The sequence below is a fragment of the Paralichthys olivaceus genome, chromosome 19, assembly GCF_024713975.1.
Source record: "Paralichthys olivaceus isolate ysfri-2021 chromosome 19, ASM2471397v2, whole genome shotgun sequence".
In the NCBI taxonomy this organism is placed as follows: domain Eukaryota; kingdom Metazoa; phylum Chordata; class Actinopteri; order Pleuronectiformes; family Paralichthyidae; genus Paralichthys; species Paralichthys olivaceus.
The window spans coordinates 588547-608202 of record NC_091111.1 but is presented as its reverse complement, the minus strand read 5'-3'; the positions used below and the strand labels follow the sequence as shown (position 1 = coordinate 608202).

The window sequence follows — 19656 nt, the reverse complement described above, 5'->3', positions numbered from 1 at the left end:
GGTATTGCTGGCACTGAGCTCTGCTCTATGTTTACCCATCCCGATTCTAAGTCATTGTTAATCCAAGCTACCACTGCTTTTAGTTGTGCTGCCCAGAAATAGTATTTTAAATTAGGGAGGCTGAGTCCACCTCTGTCCTTCCCAAGAGTGAACGTTTTAAGTCTCACTCTTGGTCTCTTATTTTGCCAAATGAATTTAGATATGAGCTTGTCCAGCATATTGAAGGCTGATGTTGGGATCCCGATTGGGAGAGACTGAAACAAAAACAAAATTCTGGGAAGTAGATTCATTTTAACAGCTTCTACTCTACCCATAAGGGATAATGGTAGCACATCCCATCTTGCCAATTCATTTCTAAATGTCCCAAATATTTTTTTATAATTCTTCTGGTATAGCTGTTACCTGGGGAGTGAGTATGATCCCTAAATATCTGAAACCCTGTTTAGATCTGCGGAAGGATACTATATCATCAAGCTGACTAGGCCATGTCCCAGACACCATCATTGCTTCTGATTTACTAGGATTAACTTTATAACCGGATACTAAACCATATTCATTAAGATTTTGTAGAAGAGCCGGGACTGATTGAACGGGATTTTTAATAAACAATAATACGTTGTCCGCATATAGGGCTATTTTATGTTGTTCTCCACTCTCATCTCTTATTCCTTGTATACAGGGGTTACTTCTAATCAATTCCGCAAGGGGCTCAATACTAAGCGCGAACAGGGCTGGCGAAAGAGCGTCCCCCTGCCTTTTCCCCCTTCCCAGATCAAAGAAGTCAGAACATTGGCCATTAACTCTAACTCTTGACCTCGGACTCATATAAAACACTTTAATCCAACTCAAAAAGGTTTTGTTAAAGCCCATATGAGCCATTGTTTGCTCCAAAAATGACCAGTCCAGTCTATCAAATGCCTTCTCAGCATCTAAGCTAAGAAACATTAGATTGTAGATTTAGAGCTCATCTGACATTATTAGTGCCCTGCCGCCCAGTTATGAACCCCGCTTGAATTAGTTAACTAATTTCAGGATGTGTCTCTGTATTCAATTTGCCAAGATAGAGGTCAGGATTTTTAAATCCTGAAATAGCAGACTTATCGGCCGATAAGCCATACAGTGAGTGGGGTATTTTCCATCTTTGTGTATAACTGTGATAATTGCCTCTGTCGAGGTTTTTGGGGGGTCTCTTTCATCCAGTGCATAATTATATACTCGACATAGAATTGGGGTTTGTTCGTGAACAAAAACTTTATAATATTCCCCGGAGTATCCATCGACACCCAGGGATTTACTGTTCTTTAATTTACTAATACTATCTGTTATTTCCTGCACTGTTATGGGAGAAGACAACATCTCAGTGTCATCCTGTGATAATCTATTCAATTGGATCGATTCCAAGAGTTTTGTTATTTTCTCCTCCTTCACTATCAATTCTTGACCTTCATATAATTTTTTATAGTATGCAGCAACGCCTCTGCTACTTCTTTTGGTTGGGAGGTAATTCTATTTGTGTCGGGGTGAGCTTTCCGTAACTGGAAAGCCAATAACCTAAATCAAATCAAATCAAATTTTATTTGTATAGCCCAAATTCACAAAACACATTTTGCCTCAGAGGGCTTTACAATCTGTACAGGTAGTGACACCCTCTGTCCTTAGACCCTCGGTTCGAGTGAGGAAAAACTTGCCCACAAAAAACCCTTTCAACAGGGAAAAGAAGGTGGAACCTCAGGGAGAGCCACAGAGGAGGGATTCCTCTCCCAGGACGGACAGACGTGCAATGGATGTCACGTGTACAGAACAAGGCAACAGAAACATATTGTACAATTACAATGAAAAACAATGATTACAGTAGCAGTGGTGGTAATATGTAACAATGCTACAATAATAAACAAGTTAATATTAATGTCATGGAATTATGACTAATAGTAATAACAAGAGTGGATGTCAGGCAGGGCCATGGCAGTAGTGGGAACCACGATCCAATACAGGGAGCAGCCATGATCCATGAGAACCTGCTGGACGAGAGAGCACAGAAACTCCAGGGAAGAAGTTTAGTTAGTAACATGCATTAATGAGACATGTATGTTTAGAGATGGGGATGATAATAGAGAGAGAGAGGGAGGGGGTGTCCCCCGGCAGTCTTATCCTATAGCAGCATAACTAAGGGCTGATCTGAGCCAGCCCTAACTGTAAGCTCTATCATAAAGGAAAGTCTTAAGTCTACTCTTAAAAGTGTTGACCGTGTCTGCCTCCGGAACCCAAAATGGTAGTTTGTTCCACAGAAGAGGAGCTTGATAACTGAAAGCTCTGGCTCCCAATCTACTTTTGGAGACTATGGGAACCACAAGGAACCCAGCATTCTGAGAGCGTAGTGTTCTGGAGGGGTAGTAGGGTACTATGAGCTCTTTAAGATATGATGGTGCTTGCCCATGAAGAGCTTTGTATGTAAGGAGGATAATTTTAAATTCTATTCTGGATTTAACCGGCAGCCAATGTAAAGAAGCCAAAATGGGAGAGATGTGATCTCTGATCTTGGTTCCTGTTAGAACACGTGCAGCAGCATTCTGAATTAGCTGCAAAGTCCTAAGAGACTTATTGGAGCAACCTGATAACAAAGAGTTGCGACAGTCCAGCTGTGAAGTAACAAATGCGTGGACTAGTTTTTCTGCATCTGCTTGAGATACAATGCGTCTAATTTTGGCGATGTTACGTAAGTGGAAGAAAGCAGTCTTTGAAATTTGTTTTATATGGACATTAAAAGACAGATCCTGATCAAAAACAACTCTGAGATTCTTAACGGTGGAGCTGGAGGCGAGGGTGATCCCGTCTAAAGTAACTAAATCTCTAGAAAGAGAGTTTCTGAGGTTTTTGGGTCCAATTACAAGAACTTCAGTCTTGTCTGAATTTAGCATCAGAAAATTGTAGGTCATCCAACTTTTTATATCCTTAAGACATTCTTGAAGTTTAATTAACTGATTGGTTTCATCAGGCTTGATCAATAAGTGTAATTGGGTGTCATCAGCATAAAAATGAAAATTAATGGAGTGATTCCTAATAATGTTCCCTAAAGGAATCATATAAACTGAATAGAAGTGATCCTAACACAGATCCTTGTGGGACTCCGTGACAAACTTTGGTATGTACGGAGGATTCATCATTGACATGAACAAACTGGGATTGATCTAAAAAATAGGACTTAAACCAGCTTAAGGCGGTTCCTTTGATGCCAATATGATGTTCCAGTCTCCTACTTGCTTTATTCCCCATTTCATAATATTTTATTTTCACAAATCTAAGCATTCGCTCTGCTTTATATGTGAGTAAATCATCAAATTTTTGTCTCCTGTTTTAATAATTCTAATGTATTCTTTTTCCTTGAAACTTTGTGTTCTTTTTCTAACCTGATAATTTCAGTCTCCAATTCAAGTCTCCTGGCTTCCCTTTGTTTTTTTTATTCTCGATGTAATTGGAATAATATGTCCCCTCACAACAGCTTTGGCACCATCCTATAAAATAGATGGGGTAACCTCTCCGTTACCATTTATATCAATATATTATTTTATTTTATCACGTAATTCCTGTTGGATTAAGGGGTCATTCAATATTGAGACATTAAGTCTCCAGTATCTGAATTGTTTTTCTTGACCTTGATTTATTTTCATCTTAATGGGACCATGATCTGACAAAGTTATGGGTTCTATCTTACACTCTGTTACTCTGTGCACATCAGCCTTTGAAACAAGAAACATGTCTAATCTGGAATAATTTCCATGAACTTGGGACCTACTGTATATGTATAGTCTCTATCTCTGGGATGATGATATCGCCATATATCAATCAGGCCCAATCCCTCCATCATTCCCAGAACAGTAGTCGGTCCATACTTAAATTTAGTACACAATTATAGTCCCCCCCAACCACTATGATTCCCTTCCCTTCATCTGCCAGTTTGGAGGCTACTTAAAAAAAATGGGGCAATCCTCATTTGGTGCATACAGGTTCAAAAATGTAAATCTATTTTCCCCAATCGTACCCATCACCATAATATATCTGCCTTCCTTGTCTTTTAATATTTTTTCGCAATTAAAAAAAACATTCCTTCTAAATAGAATAGCAACCCCCCTTTTCCTCCCTCCTCCATGAGATGCACTGTATATTTGTTCCACCCAGTCCCTCTTTAATTTCAGGTGTTCTGCCTCAGAGAGATGTGTCTCTTGTAACATTTCGGCTGAACATTGTAAAGCTTTGAGTTGGCTAAGTATTTTCTTTCTTTTAATTGGATTTCCCAGACCCTATATAGTCTTTGTAGTGTCGTTAGACATGTTTTTGCTGAGTTTTGTTCAAATATCGGTTTGGTAAGTTGGTTAATCAGCAGAGCTCAAACCTTTGCGTCCTACATAAACATGGCACCGCTGGAAGTCCGTGAGGCTTTCTTTTACTGCATTTAAGCTGCATCCCCTGTTGTACGAAGCATTGTAATTCCAGCTCCATTCCATGATTTCCATTGTTGGTGTTATCAGTTTTCTCTGTGTCACCCCAATATTTGCATTCTGTATTTGTAGATGATGATACCCATCCTCTCAAGCTGTATCACAACTGTGCCCTTTATCTTTTTTAAGGATACCACATAGGCCTGCACTGATGACCTCCCATTTTGCTTTTTCTGAAGCTCCAGGCCAGTTTACCTTTGGTTTGGTTTGTAAATGTTTCTTCTCCGTTGTTGATTTCCCTGGCTGAGTGGGCTCTTGTCAGGGACCGAGCAGGCAGACCAGAGAGCCACAGGTAGTTTCCTTGAAAACGTTTTTTTATTTTATTTTTGTTTTGGTTTTAGTAACAAAAATGTAAAGAAATAGACTTCCTAATTTGCCAATCACAAAGGACAGCTAACAAACTAACCTTTGATAACAGATGAAGACATGTTAACAGCACAAGAACTCCCCTGAAACTGACACACAGGGGAAACATATAGTGGCTGATCAAGCCACTGAAACACTAAAGGGTGATAGACTGTGATGTACTAATTTTAAAAACAAACTATAGCAACCACAAAACGCACTAGTATAGGCCATATAATATTAACTAGGGAAATATAATTAAACATAAATATAAAACAGTAGACAAAGATTAACAACTAAAAATCTAAATAAGGAAACAATGTCCCTCCCCATGATTACGAAGAACATTGTGCAGTCCAATTGGTGATTAAGGCCATTTAAGGTGGTCTGCTGCAGCTGGACCTCCTTTTGATGGCTGGCCAAATGACTTCAGCATCAACCCCCCCAGGAACTGGTAACTCAAAGAAAACTGGATTCATTCTCACAAAAAAAGATAGAAACAAAGTTTGTTTTATGAGAGCAAAATCTATGTGGCCAGTTATTTATCTGTGATGTTTGTGTGTATGTGCAAAAATAAGCTTAAACTAAGCAAACAAAGAAAGACTACCACCATGTTACAGAGTTTCAGTGTGTGGTTGCTGGTTTGGCCATCACAGCTCTATACCCTCTTCTGCAACTGCATCTGTGCTTGAGTTAACTTCCCTTAGATACAGGGGGGCTGATGTGCTGCAAACTATGGGTTGAATCCAGTCAATGGACTTCACTGGACTGACTTGACTTCTTAGAAAGTACTGATCAATACGAGATTCCTGCAAGTACTTCTTTCCTTGATGCGTTTGTGGCGGCACAAGCACTATTAAGTTAGTTTAAGTTTTGGATCAGAGGATCTTTCTTTTTAAATACCAACAATGCCACCTTGGGTTAGGGCCCAAGGACCCGTACTAAAGGTCAATGATCACCTTTACAAAAGGACACTCAGGTTCGTTAACTCAGGGAGGGCAGGAGATGGAGTTCAATGATTACATACAATATTTTATGAGTTAAAATGAACACAAGGTTTGGCACAAAGAAACAAAATAAGGAGGATTTATGGACTAAGGCTTACCGGCTGGAGGAGGGGTCAACAGGGGGGGTGACATCCAAAAGGAAAGGAGAACATCCCACTCACACAGCAAAACGTGACATGCATAAAGGAAATCTTAAATGGGGAAATCACACACACACACACGTAAGGGATCGCCACCACCCAGGGGGGACCACCACCACCACCGTCGGCCTTCCAATCTAGGGGGAGATAAAACACTTGTTAAAAGGGCTCACAAACAACCAAACCAAATCCCATAAATAAACAAAGCAAATTAAGAACTGATCAATTTAAGGAACTGAAGAATAGTGTTGACTCTGGCCAGAAATACCAACTCAGTAAACCATAATTACTCAAATTAAATACAAATAAGGGAGGGCTCAAAATAAGGTCTTTACTCCCAACTGAAGATTTTATATTTACAATAAACCAAAAATTAACAATACCTAAACAAAAGAATAAACAACCCAAACTAATAAGAAATAAACAAACCTACATCACACCTTTGTTGATTCTCACACACACGCACGCAGCGAGAAACAGGGTCAATAGCAAAAAGCGAGTCGACGAGAGACAGCCGCAGTAGCAGCAACGGAGAGCTCTCATAACTCACCTATGGCTGATCAGCAGCTATAAATAACTAAATGGTATCGCCTTGGTCATAGTGGAGATGCCGGACCTGTCAGAGAGTATAATTAAAGTGTTAGCGAGATGCAATGTTGACGAATGTGCACGCAAAGCACGCTAAGTTGTGCCTACCTGTGCCCTGAGGGGAGCAGTAAACAATGCCCTGGAAACGGAAGGGCCCGAAGCGGCAGGAAGCGGCTGGAAGCGAGAGGACAGGGGGAGGGACATGGCCTACTTTTATCCCTTCAGCCTGCCTGGTGATTGGCAGACAAGCCAAATAGGGCAGCAGCTGAGTTGGGTACGATGGTGACGCCTCGTACCACTACAATCCACCCCCCCCATTTTCATTGTCGGCCCGATGCTATTAAAAAGGATACCAACTCTAAGACCATGGTCTAAAGAAAGCAGACACAGCACTTGACTGAACGGCTGAGGGCCTGGCCTGAACCACCTCATCGGCAGGTCTGGGTAAATGATGGGGGTTTGAGTGTTGGCCAGCTGTGTAGCGGGCCGTCCGTCACCTGGCGGTTTCATCTCTCCCTAAAGGAGGGACTGTTAAGGGAGCGGCACTGACCCAAGGAGGTGCAGAGGGTAATGGTGCTGTAGGTAGTGCAGGAGTGCCGCTACTCCAAGAGGGAGCGGCCAGAGGGCCGAAAGAGCAGAGGACAACGGAGCTGTCGTGGCAACAGTTGTTGCTGAGGCTGGTTGGATTTCTCTAGCAGGATGACCAACTGGCTGGAGAACGGTGTCCCTCACCACAGCCATTAAGTCCTCATCGTCAGATGAGCTTTCCGACACTACAGGCTGGTCAGGGGAGACAGAAGGAGCGGGGTTGTCACCTGAAGCGGCCATCCCAACTACGGCTAAGAGCAACGTTCGATGTACCCGTTTGATTTTGGCAAGGTTGTCCTCTGGTGCAACTGTGTACAGTGCACCATTGCCGTGGAGGACTTAAGCCACCCGATGCACCACAGGATTCCACCTGTCCTGGATCTTATGACGACCTTTCCAGCCAAATGCTTGGCCCACCACCAGTGGCTCTGACCGGACAGACTGGTCATGATTTTCCTTCAGCCTGTCCCGAGCGCCTTCAAAAGCCAAGTGTAGCCGGGTCTGATGCTCCCAGACCCAGTCATTTACAGTCCCATTAAGAGGATCCTGCACCCTCCCTAGCAAGCAGTCAACGGGGAGCCTTACCTCACTACCGAACATGAGGAAGAACAGATATTCCCCAGTGGATTGATGAGGTGTCGTGTTATAGGCGTACAAAACCTGAGGTAGACAAGAGTGCCATTCACGCTTTCGAGAGGGAGGCAAAGTGCGCAGCAAATCATGCAGGATGCGGTTGAAACGTTCGAACTGACCGGTACCGGCGGGATGGTACGGTGTAATGCGAGATTTTTCAATGTTGTAAAGACCACACAGCTGCTGGATGAGTGCACTTTCGAAATTGCGACCCTGATCAGAGTGAATACGTGCTGGAACGCCAAACTTTGAAAACCACTCTGTCACAAGAGCCTGTGCCATTGTAGAGGCACACTGGTCACGAGTGGGGATGGCAAGAGTGTATTTACTGAAGATGTCTGTCAACACAAGGACATTCTCTAACCCGTTATGGGTTGGATCGAGCAGGGTGAAATCCATCACCAGGATTTCGTTAGGCTCTGAAGCAAGCAGATGTCCCATAAAGCTACGAACTGGTGGCCCAGTACTTCCCTTCTTTCCCATTAAGTGTGTGAACTCAATTTCACTTCAACACTCAGTATAATACGTGGATGTCTCCACGAATCCTTGTTTCTTTTTATGGCAAAACTCGGTAAAATGCCTTCACAATTAGAACCCTTTCTAATCGTAGTCGGTATACATAGGGACAGGTCAGATCATCATTATCAACCACAATAATCCAAAGACAATGACTTAATACCCCTGTTCCAAATAAAACCATAAAAGTGTTATTCCCTATGTCTGTTTGATTTTCTATTTGAGAAATCATCTAAGTCATGAAAAAAATCAGAATTTCAACATCTCACCAAATATAAGATGACCAAAGAGAGGTCTTTGGATACCTGTGAAGAAGGTCTGGAACCCCAGTTATCTCAGCCCTCTCGTCTCCTCACTGTTGGAGGTAGAGGCAGGAAATTCGCTCTCCTGGATGATCAATCACCGAAGACTTCTTGGGTCCAGAAAAATTTTCAAGGGATCCTGTTCATGACGCCAAGTTTGTGGTGGAAATTTATCTCGAGATGTGAAATAAAGAGTTTCTCAGACCGGAGTTGTCTTTAGGTCATTTAATAGGGCTCTGCAGAGGGTTTCACATGAATTCTCAGAATGGAACAACCCAGAATAGGGAAAGAGGAAGGTTTTATACAGTCAGGTAAACAGGAAACATGAGAGACAACTGTTTCTGAGTAATGTCATGAAAAACTGAAGCCACCTGTAGTCTGGTTAATACAGGAAGCTGTCTGCTCTTGCTTGTGCAAGAAAGAAGAGGTTTGCTACTGCAAAGATCATAGTCAACAAGAGGATCGTCATTAAGAAAGGACATGAACTCTGAGGTTACATATGCCAAGTCCATAGCAACAGTCATGGCATTGGATAGTTAAGGGTAAAAAAGTAAAAGGTGTCTTTCTAGTTCCGAATCGTCCGTCTGCATGTACGCCAGGCAGTTCCTCTCATGCAAGCACAATTGTGTTTCTATATGAGTTATTGTTGAACACAGCACACGAGCATTGATCAGACATAGAAAAGAGTTCAAGCTAAGGTCATATGCAAGTTTTCCATTACAATATTTATAATATTTTAATTTTTTTTTTTGGTTTACTGCATTATTATAACCTGACACACAAAATTTGATTCCAGGAGTTTGTGTAACGTTTCAGAGTTTCTTTGGACCCCAGCGCAGAGACAGACACACAAGGCTGTACTCAAAGTGAAGGTTAAACCTGAGTTTATTTGTATGACAACAAGATGGCACAAGGATGTGATGAGGTGGCAAGAGAATGATTTGCTCATAGAGCCCTTCCCAGCTGCATAGGCTCCTCCTTGAGTCTATGATCAACATGTCAATGATCTGAATGTCTTTAATATATTATCTAGGGCAGCAAGGTTCCATCTGATTGGCCAAATATATTGACATGCAGAGAATGAATGTGTGGCTTATTGGAACACCTTTTATCACAGTTTTTGTTGTCTTTTGTGATAAGTCTATCACGCACATTGATATCACGATGATGATAGATTTTTAAAATGGGTTAGATGCTGAACCCTGAATGGCTCCTCATAGAAGAAAGTGCTACACATTCGTATATGCACTGTACGAATGTGTGTGTGAACTGTAAAGTACTGTACTGTAAAGTGCTTTGAGTGGTCATCAGGACTAGAAATATGCCATATAAATACAGACCATTTTCCATTTATTCTTGACTGGATTCAGCCATAATGGCTGTGTGTGTGGACTGTAAACTGCAGCGCTAACAGTTAGGGGAGAACACCAAGCGACTGAAGTTGGATCTTCGGGAGAAGAGTTGGCTGATCGAAGGCTGAGCAACGTGGCTAGTGCCCAGGCAAAACGATTTCCTACTTGTGGTCCTCCAGTCATGTCGCCCCAATCACCTCCATGATGTCTCTGATGGTCTTGGCTACTGTAACTTCCCTTCCCTGGCTGGCCTCCATGCACACTGGTACTGAGCCGGTGTGGGGTCCAGCCACCGGGGTGATCTGCAATTTGCTACAGCACCGGGCCTAGAAGTAACAACACAGCCAAATGATCCACAGGTCTGCAGCGAGATGGGGCGCATGGCTCCAGTCCAAAGCTCCCCTACTAAATCTTCTCAGCCGTCTTGGACAGAAGTGGTGAATGAGAGAAATATGGACTGAGGGGGAATCTCTCCACCTCCTTTAACTCTCTCAAACCACGTCACTACCCTGATGGATGAGACTCCGGTCCACCCTGGTGATGCCTCGACAGTCTCAGCTACTGTGGTTCCTCTAATCACCACTGTTTCCCTTAGACCAGTGACCAGGGCTGACCCTCACTCCACCACTGCACTGCCTGCCACCACTGCGTCTCCTTCACCCGTGGTTGGTGTTGGGTGGGCAGCTTGTCACTCCATCTCAGAGATCAACCACTTTGGGATGCTACAGGAGGCTATCAGTCGCCTCTTGAATTTAGCCTTCTCGCCCATGTCTCCTGGTGGAGATCATCCAGCCTGTCATCCTTAATCCAGACATAGGCAGAGTGTTGAGGCATCTCATGGGGCTTGTTTTGGAAAGATTAGAAATAGATGCACATCCCTTGTGAGAAAAGTTGAATCTGATTACTATTTAAATTTGGTTTCAAACTCATATTCCAACCCTCCTAAGTTCTGGAAGGTGGTTAATTCTTAAATTCTGTAGACCCTACCATGAATACTGACCATTAATACCGACTGTTAATTTTGGTAATGCATTCTCTCCATATCATGCATCTCAGTTTAGTTATTGACACTTCAAAACATTCATTATAAGAAATTGACTGTTGCTAGCAAAAGCATATTTTTTCTGCACTGTTAATTTTAACATTTTAACCTTTCTATCTCTACTGATGTTGTGAGTAGACCTTGGAAAACTGCTTTTGTGGTCCCTTTGCACAAGGATTGAGAATCCAAATTATAGACCAATATCCATTGGTTAATTGTCTTGCTCGTAAATTTCAACTTAACCCTTAATCAACTTGAGGAGTTCTTCACTATTAACTCTTTTTTACAATCTGCATCAATCTGGGTTCAGGCCTGTGCACAACACAATTTCTTCAATGATATTAATCATTAACAACATTGTTAAAGCTTTGGATGTGAAAAAACATTGTTCTGCCATCTCTTCGTGGACCTCTCCAAAGCCTTTGACAAAGTTGATCATTCCTTGCTTTTACACATTTTAAGTAATGTTGGTTTTAGTTTTAGTGCCTTTTCTTGATAACATGATTACTTGTCAGATCAACAGCAGTCTGTGAATGTGGGCACTATTTGTTCAGAGTTTTTATCAATAACAAAGGGTTTAACAAAGGTGTCTCAAGGTACAATTTTAGGACTACTTCTTTTTGCAATCTGTAATAAAAAAGTTTCCACACTAACCAATTGCCACACCTATTTATATGCAGATTACACAATATTGTATTGTATTGCAGATTCTATTAAATAACCTGCAACCCTTATTCTGCAAGTCACACTTGCGGATTGTTAACTTATTTTAAATGCACATAAAACAAAATTTATGTTGTTCTCTTGAGCGAGAGACTTAGATAGCAAAAACCCTTTGCATCTCTGCTATACATGGCTCCTTCACCGAGAGAGTGTCAGAGAACAAATATCTTGGTACCACAAAATTTTGGTTTCCTGTACATAAATAGAACTAACTTTCCCATGTGCTATCGGAAAAAGATTGTTGAATCTATTTTCATCTTTCTATTATGGATTATTGGTTATGGTGAGGTCATGTGAATTATATGTACGCCTCCGCCTCTATACCCCAGCCTTTGAACGCCATTTATCACTCTGCTCTTAGGTTTATCACTGGAGATGTTTAGAGCACGCATCATTGTGCCCTGTTTCAAAATGTTGGATGGTCTTCCTTGGGGTGAGACGTGATAAGCAATTATTCTATGTTCTGTATATTTTATGCATCATATTTACTGTGTTAATTTAAATAATGTATCTGTATTTTATTGTATCCTCTCATTAGACTTCATTGCAAATGAGGGCCTCCTTCAATTAATTTTTGAGTATAAATAAACGTTAATAAAATACAGTGGAAACTGTATATAGTGATCCACTGTTTATATGGATCAAAAAGCTTGGGACAGAATCGTTCTTATAAAAATGTTGTTTAAATAATTTGGTTATACTGATCAAATAGTCCTCTTACAGTGTTCATTTTGGATCTTATTGTAAGTAGGAGGGCTGTGACTCAAGGTCAGTTTATAAATTCTGTTGTTTTTACCCTCTGTTGAGTGTACAGATGTGTTTGATGCACTTTGTGCATGAGAGAGAAAGAGAGTGAGTGGAGTCAGGATGAGCTGAATTAATGAATGAATGCGCGCAGCTATGAAGAAAGAGTTTACTAATTTAAGAAAATAATTGCTAATTATGTGGTGATCAGTGTTGTACTGTGTCATTTCAAACAAATCAACATTTAAACTGTAGCGAGTGTGTGTGTGTCTGTGTGACTGCGAGTAAAGTAATTTGTTAAGATGACACAATTATTATTCTGGAGGAAGTCACACAGCTGATTAGCGACAACTTTCTCAAGGATTTTCAAAAGACAGGGGAGGTTAGATATCGGTTTACAGTTGGTTTTTACTTGACTGAAGGGTATAGTGATGAGGAATGCAGTGTGCAAAACAAGCACACATAACATTAGCTGACAACCCTGTACAGTAAACTTTACAACTATCAACAATCAGAATAATCCATTTTGCTGTTAATTTTCTTCTGGAAAAGAAGAAGCAGTTGTTAACCTATCTTTTTTTCAGGAATTGTACATCTGTACATAGGCAACTGGACTTGCTTGTGTTTCATGAAGACATTTCACTGCTCATCCAAGAGGCTTCTTCAATTCTAACTGACTGGTGGGGGGTTTCAGGTATTTTTCCTTTGTGGGTTGGTATGTAGCTTGAGAGTTATTATGTTCAACACGCAGGTTATTGAACCCCCTGCCAATGAAGATGGGTATTGAGCTGTTTGGGGAGAGAACTTGGGTCTGCATTGTAGTTGGCTGGTAGTTTGTGCTTTAGACCACCTCCTCTGTTAAAAAATGTGTTTCCAGGCAGATAAGGATGGCTTCTTACACTTATATTGACAGGGCCTGCAACCAATCATCGATTATATTATAGGGTTGCACTGTGGCAACTTCTCCTGAGGTGGGGGCAGTTAACCAGTCAATCCCGTGCCTTGTGTAGCTCATGTGACTCTGTCTCCTCTCTGGAGTAAGTGTTTGATAAATGACGGAGGCAAACACTGCATGTAATGGAGAAGTCGATGTGTCCCGCTGAGAGGGGAGGTTGATGATATGATATTTTACCCAGAGGTCATGTCTAAAAATGTGTATAGACACACTCAGCAGTTTAAGCGTTTTTAACTTTTATTTGATGATCCAGAATTAACTAATTTTCACTAGTGAAATTTTAATTGTGATTAGAAAGATATATCCCATCATTCTGACCACTTAAAACAATATCTTTAATTTTGTTTTAACTTTTTTAACAAAATCTTTACCATCTGTAATTAAATTCTTACCAGTCAAATTCAAACTACTACCATTCATGTGCGTTTCTCATTATAGATGTCTACTATTCAGTCGAATTATTACTATATTTAATTGAATTCTGACTAGTCATAACTCAAGTTCCTGTAATCTACAACACCGTACTCACGAGTTCAAACTTAATTTAGGGTATCATGAATTGAGACAAAATAAAGTATATATTGAACACAAGTTAGAAATCTAAAACTAGAATTATAGTCATAATTAACTTGCAGATGTCTGTAATACATATGCAAAGAGCGCTGTACAAGAAGACACCGTTGCTTTTAAATAAACAACTGAAAAGGATATAAAATGTAGCTTTTTATCCAATTAATAATCAATAATCGAAAAAACTGATCAAAATAGTTAGTTTGTTACAGCCCTAATATTGCGGACATTCCTACACTACAGTCATACTCTCTGTTTCTGTGAGGGTTGCTCCAATTTAGAACAGACAATCATGTATATGAATGAGCTTTGACATCCCATCTAACCTCAGAAAAATTGTGATGAAACTACCTTATAAGCTTAGGTGAAAATGGTGAAGTATTGCATTTGATCCACAGAAGCAAAGGGGACTTCTAGCAGTGTTCTCTATTGTATCGAGATTATCTCTCCACTCCATTCTGTATGAGGGGATGATTCCCCTGCTGTCAAGGTGCATGGATATTTCTTTAGGAAACACCTGCTTGCCCGGCCATGCACTATGGTTTACCTATAATACACCTGTGTTGGCATGGAATCAGTTTGATCTCCACCTTTGTAAGGGTGCAGCTTGTGAGATTTCAGGAAAACTTCTGAAAGCAAGTGGGTTACAGCATTGTATCTGCTTACCCATTATTTATTTGGCTCATTCCAGAGCATTGTTTGAATAGCATTGTTTTACTCACGCTCTTGGTGAAGCTGTGCTGTGCGCGGATACTATGCGCTATCAGCAGCAAGGGTTTAACTCTCCAGTCTGCTGGACTGACTTCTCTGTGTCTCTTTTCCTCGTTGTGGTTGTCGTGATTCCTTATTCCAGCATATAGTTCCAAATGTTGTGAGCTAATGTGCTGTGACCGCCATCAGCAACAACGTTTTTTCTGTCCAGCCTGCCAAACCGGATTCTCGGTTTCTCTCCTCCTGGCTACGGTGGCTGTGACCCCATTCCAGCCCCATTGTGCCGTTGTGAGCAGATGTGCTTGGTGAGTGATGTACTGTGTGTGTGTGGATGGTGTCTGTAATCAGCAGTGGAGGTTTTCCTACTCTGCTTGCTGAATTGGCTTCTGTTTCTCTGCCTTCTAAATAGGATTGCTGTGATTCTTTATTATGGCATATGGCTCAGAAGGCTATGAGCTATCACGCTCATTGTGACCTGTCAAGCTGGCTTGTCTGTGCTCATGCTGGCATATAGCTCACGCATCATGGGCTTACAAGCTCTGTTGAGATTTCCCGTTGATAGGCTTAGCTGAGTATCTCAATGACAGAATTTGACATTTCGACCCTCTTTCTCTCCAGATCTTAGGTTGAAAAAGAGAAATAAATAAGCATGGGCTTACAGGATAGAGCCAGAGCCGACCTTGTTGTGATAGCCTGCACCATTATCCTGGGAAAATCAAAAAGGAAAAATTGAGAGACTGACTGAAGCAAGATTCAAAGGGATGAAGGGTGTTCAGGGTCCTAGCAGGTCACCCAGCACTCCCCTATCCCCTGGCCTGGACTTGGTGGCACTGTAGCCAAGCTGTGCACCCTCTGTCCTTGGTCCCTGCATCTGTAGCCAGGTTTTTCAATGAAACCATGTTGTTGGAATGGAAATAATGCTTTTCATTTTTCTCAGTGTCTGCACAGGCTTGCAGTATGGGGTCTTGCATCACACATCCTTGGGTAAGTCTGGCATCTTTGCAGACTGATCTATTACCCCTCCAACTCCTGGGCTTTGAGTGTATTTTGCGGCTTTGACCTGGCTGTGGAAAACAGTGTACATTTTTAAAATGGGCATTGTCATATATTGGCTTGTGGAATAAATGTTCTCCTCAAGGAGTGTCTTAAAGAGTATGGAGTATGTAAAGGAGTGGAGAGATATGATAGAGTTTGTGTGAATGGCAAAAAACTACTGTAAAGCGCTTTGGGTTGTCATCAAGACTAGACAAGCACAATATATATATAGACCATTTACCATTACTTACCTGAGAAGAGGGTTTTGCAACACAAGCCTCCTTTTACAAATGTGGGGTTTGACTCTTTAACCCCTTGGAGGTTTAAAGAGGGAGAAAGGGGTACAAAGTGCTTTTCGCCTGTCAAAAACTGAGTCTGTATCAGCCATATGAAATCAACTGTTCTTTCTTTTCACAAATATTCATAAACATATATTTTCAGATATTTCCTGAAATATCTCAACTGAGAGTTAAGAAGTGATTTTTAGTGACACAAATTCTCATGTTACTCACAGGAGTATAATTCCATCCCATCAGTTCCTCACAGTGGCCCCGTACACACCTGGCATTGACTTGATTTTTGTGATTCAAACACAAGTGGACAGCTCTGAGTGGGTGCATTCATACCTGGTATTAACATGTGGCCCCACATGTGTCTCGTGATCAGATCTCATTTCCCTGCCCTATATGCAAAGAAACATGTGTCATCACAATAATTTCTGTTCACAAAGACCAAGTTCAATTTTCAGCTTCCAAAGTTATATTTGATAAGGACGGTAGATATTTGATCATCTCAGGTAAACTGTCTCAGGTTCCCATTTTATTAGTCAATATCTATGCCCCCAACTTTGATAATCCACACTTTATGAATAAGCTTTTTGAACACCTCCCATCATTAAGTAACAGCTTTCTTATATTTGGTGGTGACATGAACTGTGTAATTGATCCCAAACTTGATCGCTCTAATCCTCGTTCCCTGACCCAATCATTGATCTGTTTCTGATTTTATGTCTAAAAATGGTTGCATTGATCCTTCTTTTCACAGATGCATCAGTCCTTGTGTCTGATCGATTATTATTTAATTGATGCCAAACCAATTTCCAACGTGTTGGCTGTTAAATTTCATCCTATCATCATATTCAGTTCTCCCCTGTGGGTACTTTTGTCAGACGATAAGCTTAACAAATTTGTTGCAACTGCAATTGATGATTTTATTGTCGGAACCCATCTCTTGCTTATTGCTGTGGGAATCACTAAAAGCATTCCTACGGAGCCCAATACTTTCTTATTCGGCACATTTGAATAAAACCCGCAAAGCTAAACTGCAACAGCTCTCCATAAATATTATTGATTTGGATCTTCAACTTGCCGCTGGCTCCTGTCCTAGTTTACTCAAACATTGTTTAGACTTACAGACTGAAGTTGAACTTGATTCGCCATTAACTGTAGGGGGAATCATAAGTGCAATGAAAAACATACAAAACAATAAAGCTCCTTGCCCTGATGGAAACACAGTTGAATTTTTTTAAAGATTCCAGGATAAACTGGCCCCACTGTTGCACTCTGTTTACATTGAATCTCTGCAGCATTCTCTGCTTTCTCCCTCCTACTATGAGACAACTATTATTAGAGAGACAACTACTATTAGAAGTCTGCTTCTAAAAAAAGATAAAGACCCAAATCTCTGCAGCTCGTACAGACCTCTCTCTTTCATAAATGTGGATGCTAAGATCCTTGCTAAGGCTCTGGCTCATCATTAATGTTTCAGAGGAACAAACTGGATTCATAAAAGTGCGTCAGCTGTTCTATAATGTCCGAACCCTCTTAAACATAATTTACTCTAAAACCATCACAAACTCCCCCGAAGTTGTGATATCTCTCGACACCGAAAAAGCGTTCGACAGGGTAGAATGGGACTGCTTGCTGTTCTAAATAAATTTGGGCTGGGAAATGTTTGTTTCATGGATACGCCCCCTTTATACATCCCCATAAGCCAGCATCTCCACCAATGGCATTCAATCCAGCTTTTTTACTTTGACACCTGGCACTCAACAGGGATGTCCCTTGTCACCTTTATTATTTTAGGTCCTCTTCCATTTTTGCCAGAATATCTCGATCAGGCATGGAATTTAAGCTATCACATTATGCGGATGATCTATTACTGTATGTCTCAGATCCAGATCATTCTATACCTGCTATCCTATCCTTCCTACAGACATTTGGTTTATTCTCAGGGTATAAAGTAAATATTATAGAGTGAATGCTTCCTTTCAAATTGAGCCCATCCGGCTTCAAGTATCTGGGTATTAATGTGACCTGAACATTAACGTCTCTTTTTTCTGCCAACATCTCCCCTTTGATGTCCAAAATCAAATCTGACCTTCAAAGATGGAGAAGTTTACCTTTGTCATTGATTGGAACAATGAATGCAGTGAAAATGAATATCATGCCCAAATTTCTGTTTTTGTTCTATTGTCTCTCCCTTTTAACCAAAATGCTTTTTTAAAACTATTGATCAGACAATTTCTTCTTTCTTATGGTGTGGAGAGGCACCCAGAATCCACAAATCATTACTGGAGAGATACAGATTTAATGGTGTACTATCTCTCCCCAATTTCCAAATGTATTATTGGGCAGCACACATCCAAAAAATCTAATTTTGGTTTAATTTAAGCGATTCACCCTATTATAAGCTAGAGGCACAGTCTTGTGTCTTGTCCTCTCTGCTTTACTTACCTCCTCTATCCCAACCAGCCCCTTTGGCTTTACAAAAAATCATTTCCACCTTCAAGATCTGGTACCAATTCAGACATTTCAAATATAATTCAGCTTCAACTTTTGCTCCCTTACTAGAGAATCACTTTTTCCAACCCACATTCACAGACTCCGCCTTTTCTGTATGGCATGCTAAAGGCAGAGTATGCAGGACTGTCATGTGAATTTTACCTCCCTCCCTCTCATGTCTTTTGTTATTTTCAAATCAGACACTATCAAATATTTTTTTCCTACTTTTCCTTTCTCACCTTCAAATCAATTAATGGATGAGTTTCTCTGCTCTAATCCCCTCAAAAAATCCTTCATATAACAGTTATAATATTATAGAACTAGTATAGTAATATTTAGAACTCATTTTTTGCTCGACTGTCACTAATATATGCCAACGTCATTGATAGTTGCGAAAAATGACATTGCAGAACTACTTTGATACTGTGTCAAAAATACTTTCAATAACTATATCGGTTTCTCCCCACATTGCTTGGCTTCCTGAAGATTATAGCCGATACACCTCCATGCAACCAGACATTCTGGCTTTACTTCTTCACTTGCAAGCGCTCGCCATCTTCTGCTTCACTGGAAGTTCACCAGAGCTCCCTCCAGCTCTCAATGGCTCAGTGAGGTCATGTCTTTTCTTAAACTAAAGAAGATTAAATATTCATTGCGAGGTTATTTAAGAAGTGGCAATTTTTCTTAATATTCTTCAACTCTCTTCCTTCTCTGCGTCCTGATCGATGGGTCCCACCCTACTTTTATTTATTTAATTATGCTATTTTTTATTTTATTTTATTTTATTTTGTGTTAACTCTTCATTTTATTATTATTAATATAAATTTTTTTTTCCTGATCTTAGTTACTAATTTGTTAAAAAAATCTGTTAAAAAAATAAGTAAACGTAGAAACTATGGCATATTTTTCATTGGACCCAGTGAGACTCGCTGTAGCTATGATTGTACCATCACTGTTTCTAGAGGCCTTAACGATGATTCACTCTCTTAAAATGTCTTTTATATGTATCCCCTGTGCCATATTTTCAATAAATAATATTGAGAGAAAAAAAAAAAGAGAAAATCTTATGAGGGCTTTCAAATTGATTTCATACTTTATTTTCATTATCCAGGAGATTTTAGTATGTTGC

General features: G+C 40.5%; 1 protein-coding gene across 3 annotated transcripts in view; it reads left to right on the top strand.

Annotated features, from left to right (window-relative positions):
* The window catches only part of cep85l (centrosomal protein 85, like), a 57443-nt gene that overhangs the window by 24726 nt on the left and 13061 nt on the right, over positions 1–19656 (top strand). The window lies entirely within an intron of this gene.